Here is a 5,101-nt window from a genome sequence, read left to right on the forward strand (position 1 = left end):
ATTAGGTTCCAAAGAACAATTCATGCACCCAGGTCTCCAGGGGCACTACTGGAGGCTCACCAAACAGATTAAGCCACATAACTGACACCCACATTCAGAGGGCCTAGTTCAATCCCATTCAGGCTCTCCAGCTGTGAGAGTCCAGAGTCTATGAGATCCCACTAGCTTGAATCAGATGGCTGTGGCTTTCTCCATCTTGATCTTAACCTCCTTTGCTCATGTGATCTCTCTTCCCAGCTTCAACTGAAGTACAGGAGCTCAGCCCAGTTGTGGATCACTGCATCTGCTTTCATCTGTTACTGGACATAGGTTCTATGATGATAATTAGGGTAGTCACTCATCTGAATATAGGGGAAAGTCAGTTCAGGCACCCTCTTCACTATTGCTAAGAGTCTTTGCTGGTGACATCCTTGTGGATTCCTGGGAATTTCCCTAGCACCAGGTGTCTCCCTAACCCCATTATTGTTCTCTCTACCAAGATATTTTGTTCATTTCATTTCTCCCCCAATTTGGCCATCTCAATCCCTCATTTTCCCATTGCCCATCCCCTCTCTTCCACCCACTCCCAGTTTATCCAGGAGATCTTAACTATTTTCCCTTCCTAGGGCTCTCCATGCATGTCCTTCTTAGGGTCCTCCTTTTTACCTGGTTTCTCTGGAGTTGTGGGTTGTAGCTTGGCTATCCTTTGCTTTGTATCTAATATCAATTTAAGAGTGAGTACATACTGTGTCTTTGTGGGTCTGGGTTACCCCACTCAGGATGTTTTTTTTTTTTTTCTAGTTTCATTCATTTGCGTAGAAATTTAATGATGTCTTTTTTTTCTGACTGAGTAAGACTTGGTTGCATAAATATACATTTTTCTTATCCATTCTTTGGTTGAGAGGAATCTAGGTTGTTTTCAGTTTCTGGCTATTATAAATAATGCCACTATGAACATGGTTGAGCAAGTGATCTTGTGGTATGATTGAGCATCTTTTGGGTATATTCCCAATAGTGTATTTCTGGGTGTTGAGGTAGGTTGATTCCCAATTTTCTGATAAACCACCATGTGGGAACCCACAAAGGTTTTTTAGTGAGATCTGAGCTTGCTTTACATAGCACGGCTGCATTAGGGAATGGCTTGACCATGTGCATGGTCACCAGGTGTTTGAGATGGTCTACACTTGGCTGTACTGGGGGAGGTCTTTTATTCCACTTCTTGGCATTCCTTTAAAAGCCCTTTAGTAGAGACCGAAGGGGCCGGTGGGTTTTGACCCAGGCCCTGCTGAAGCTATCCTGTGATTCTGTCTGTATCTCCCCTCTATATTTCCATTTAAATCTTGTATCTCTCACTCCTCAAGAGTCCCTGGGGTAAATAAATGTGGGAGCTGGCTCCCCACCAATGGCACCACTGGACAGGACCCAGAGACTTGGCAAAAGGAGAGAGGGGGCATCCTGAGTGTGAGGCATGCTGAATAGAAATCGAAAAATGAAGGTGATGGTATTTTATTTTCAGGTGTGAAGTTAGGTGGTGAAATGCTGAAGTTGAAAGGCAAGGCTGCAGCATAGATTTCTCTCTCTCTCTCTCTCTCTCTCTCTCTCTCTCTCTCTCTCTTTTAACTTCTACCTATAAAAAATTCAGGAAGGTAGAGTATAGTAATATACTGTAGAAAAAATTTAAAGTAGAATGTAGGAATATAGCATAAAGAAAACTTAGAATAAGATAAGCAACAAGATGGAGGAACTATGTCCTCAGCTTTCTAACTATGGGGGGATGAACACAAACTGAGAAAATTCAGAGAAAAAAATGGGGAGAAAATGATTCCTATAGAAGTTTTTTGGCCTGGGGACAGCAAAAATGCTAAGTCCAAGTGGCATGGGAAAGAAATTTTCCCTGAGGCATATGCAGGAGAGACAAAACCCTCTGTTCTGCCATCAGTGCCTGAGAAAACTTGCACAATACTGTTCAAACAGGGTCCATTTCATCTTGGCCACGAGGTTAAAAGTTTAGAGAACAGAAAACTTGGTGGTTTTTCTCAAAAACTGAAAGCTTTTTGGGAAAAACTTAATCTCTCTCTAAAAAACTAAAAAGGTTTTCAGAACTTTCTTTCTCAGCTTCTCTTTCTGTAAGATCAAAAATTTAACTCACCTGGAGACAATTTCTATCAGTATGGGAAATCACCTGAGATTTGCTCTAAGAAAAAACAAAAGATCTCTTGGAACTAGACAAATTCTCTCTACTAGCAGCCAGAAATCCCCCCTGCAGCTAAAACCTAGCCGTAGATACTTGGGAAAGTGCAGGCAGAGAGCTCCAGAGAGCTAAGCAAGTCAGATTCCTCCCTGGTGGGTAAGGTCTACTGGCAAGGAGGAAGTCAGGGCCTGAGCTGTTGAAAAAAATCTCTCTGAAAAAGCTCTCTTTTCTTCCAGGGAAAAGACCTTTCTGAAAAGGCTTTGTTTCAAGTGCTTTCACTTTCCCTCACTAACCTGGTAAAGCACAGGAGTGAATAAGCCCTGAGGAGTTTTTAAGTTCTGGTACTAAAGCACCAGTCTGAGTGCACACAGGCAGGTCTGACCCACCTAGGAACAGTGTCAGGGAAGAAAAACACCTAACATTGCTAGCTCAGGGAGAACAGACATCTCCTGATCTTCCATGGTGAAAAAGCAAAAAGCTTGACTCAAACCTCCTGTGATAAAAACAGAAACTTGACTTTAGCTGTGTAAAGGGAAATAGAAGTGGTATACTCAAAAGGAATTATAATGACCAGAAGGTCATTTATAACAGTGGGACAATATAGAGAAAGACAGTCTGGGAAATGTAGTGTTCAGTTCAAAATGGTGGTACTGCCTAAAAAAACTTTTTTTCCAGCTGGAAGTGAAGTTTCTTTTCAAAGCAAAGCTAGAAAACTTAATCTTACTATAAACTGAGATATCTCTTAATAGAGTTTTTAATAAGAGACCTGGAGTGCATAAAGTACTGTTTAGAAGCAGTACTATTTCTACTTTCTAAATGAAGTGCAAAGAAAATTACTCTCTGTCTAGTTGGAAGAAAATGTAAAATTTCTTCTTGATGTTTGAGGGGAAGTTAGTTCTGTAAAGAGATTCTTTCTAGATGTTTGCTAATAGTTTCCACTTGAATATAAGTTTGGTAAATGGTTCTTCTAAGAAATCTCTTCTAAATGTTAAGAAATATTTTCTAGATGTTAGTTAAAAATGTTTTCTATAAGCTTGGAAAATAGTTAAGAAATCTCTTCTAGATATTTGCTAAGGCAGACCTACAGAGTCTCCTTAAGAATATAGCCAGGTGGCAGTGCTGCACACTTTTAATCCCAGCACTCGGGAGGCAGAGCCAGGTGAATCTTTGTGAGTTTGAGGCCAACCTGGTCTACAGAGCAAGATCCAGGACAGGAACCAAAACTACACAGAAAAACCTTGTCTCAAAAACAAACAAACAAACAAACAAACAAACAAACAAACCAAAAAACCAAACCAAACAAAACAACAAAGAATGTAAGTTTGTAAGAAGTATAAATAAGTATATGTTGTATGTGAGTTTGTGAAAAGTGTAAGTGTTGAATGTGAGTCTAAATGTTGAATGGAAGCTTACACATAGTGTAAATATATAAAGTGATGTATGTTTTGTAAGAAGTGTAAAAACATACAGTAAATAGCCATGCTAGGTGTAAATACATATAGTAAATAGTCATGCTAGTTGTAAATATGTATAGTAAGTTTTATAGTAGAATTATGGTGATGTTAATGAACCAGAGTTTGGTAAAAGCTAAGGGAAACTTTAAGTTTGATGTAATTTATCTGATATGGTTTGCATTAAGAGTTATTGATTTAAAATGATCTTGCCACAACTAAGCTGTTATAGACATCTTAATACTCATTCAAAAAAAGATATGCCATCTCTATCATCCTCTATTCCTAGATTGGGATGTATGGTAGCTATGGAGATCTCTGTGGATGGTTGTAACCTCAATAGGAACCTGGGCTAAAGCTGAGTTAAGCTCAGTACCCCCTCCTGCCAGAGGCTGAGAATCAAAGATGGGCAACTTTCTTCATGATAGATTCCAGCCTAAGCCAGAGTATGCTTGATGAAAAGCATATCTCCATGATGGGTAAAGGAAGAAATTGCTGTGGGGTGTTCTGTATGTTAAATGTGTTGCTCTGAATGGTTAATAAATAAAACACTGATTGGCCAGTAGCCAGGCAGGAAGTACAGGCGGGACAAGTGGGGAGGAGAATGCTGGGAGGTGGAAGGCTGAGGCAGAGAGACGCTGCCATCTGCCACGATGAGAAGTGAGATGTTAGGTACCGGTAAGCCACGAGTGACATGGCAACTTATAGACTAATAGAAATGGGTTGATTTAAGATATAAGAACTAGATAGCAAGAAGCCTGCCATGGCCATGCAGTTTGTAAACAATGTAAGTCTCTATGTGTTTACTTGGTTGGGTTTGAGCAACTGCAGGCCTGGCAGGTGAGAGAGATTTGTCCTGACTGTCGGCCAGGCAGGAAAACTCTAGCTACAAATGGTGCCCAATGTGGGGCACGAACCCACAACCCTGAGATTAAAAGTCTCATGCTCTACTGACTGAGCTAGCCGGGCCATTGTTTAGGTATTTATTACTTGTATATATGGTATATAGTTATTGTACTTTTGTATATAGTTTTTCTTATATTAGCTATAACTTTTTTCCTTTTTTTGTTTTTATTAAAATAGAAAGTGGGAAATATGGTGATATTTTATTTGTACTGAAATGTGATTTTATTTGTATGTTAATAAATAAAGTTTCCTGGGGGTCAGAGCTAATAGCAAGTCATAGCAGAAGCCAGGCGGTGGTGGCACACATCTTTAATCCTGATCACAAGACAGACAGATCTCTGTATGTTCAAAGATACAGCCAGCATGGAGACACATGGTTTTTTTTTTTTTTTTTTTTTTTTAATAAGATTTATTTATTTATTATGTATACAGCATATGTGACTGCAGGCCAGAAGAGGGCACCAGATCTTATTACAGATGGTTGTGAGCCACCATGTGGTTGTTGGGAATTGAACTCAGGACCTCTGGAAGAGCAGTCAGTGCTCTTAACCTCTGAGCCATCTCTCCAGCCCCA

General features: G+C 39.9%; 1 non-coding gene across 1 annotated transcript; it reads right to left on the reverse strand.

Annotated features, from left to right (window-relative positions):
• Positions 1-4,517: 4,517 nt before the first annotated feature.
• On the reverse strand, positions 4,518-4,590 carry Trnak-uuu (transfer RNA lysine (anticodon UUU)). The gene has a single exon. It is a non-coding gene; the product is annotated as a tRNA-Lys (tRNA).
• Between the last annotated feature and the right edge of the window lie 511 nt (positions 4,591-5,101).

This window comes from Peromyscus maniculatus, chromosome 20 (assembly GCF_049852395.1).
Source record: "Peromyscus maniculatus bairdii isolate BWxNUB_F1_BW_parent chromosome 20, HU_Pman_BW_mat_3.1, whole genome shotgun sequence".
NCBI classification, from domain to species: domain Eukaryota; kingdom Metazoa; phylum Chordata; class Mammalia; order Rodentia; family Cricetidae; genus Peromyscus; species Peromyscus maniculatus.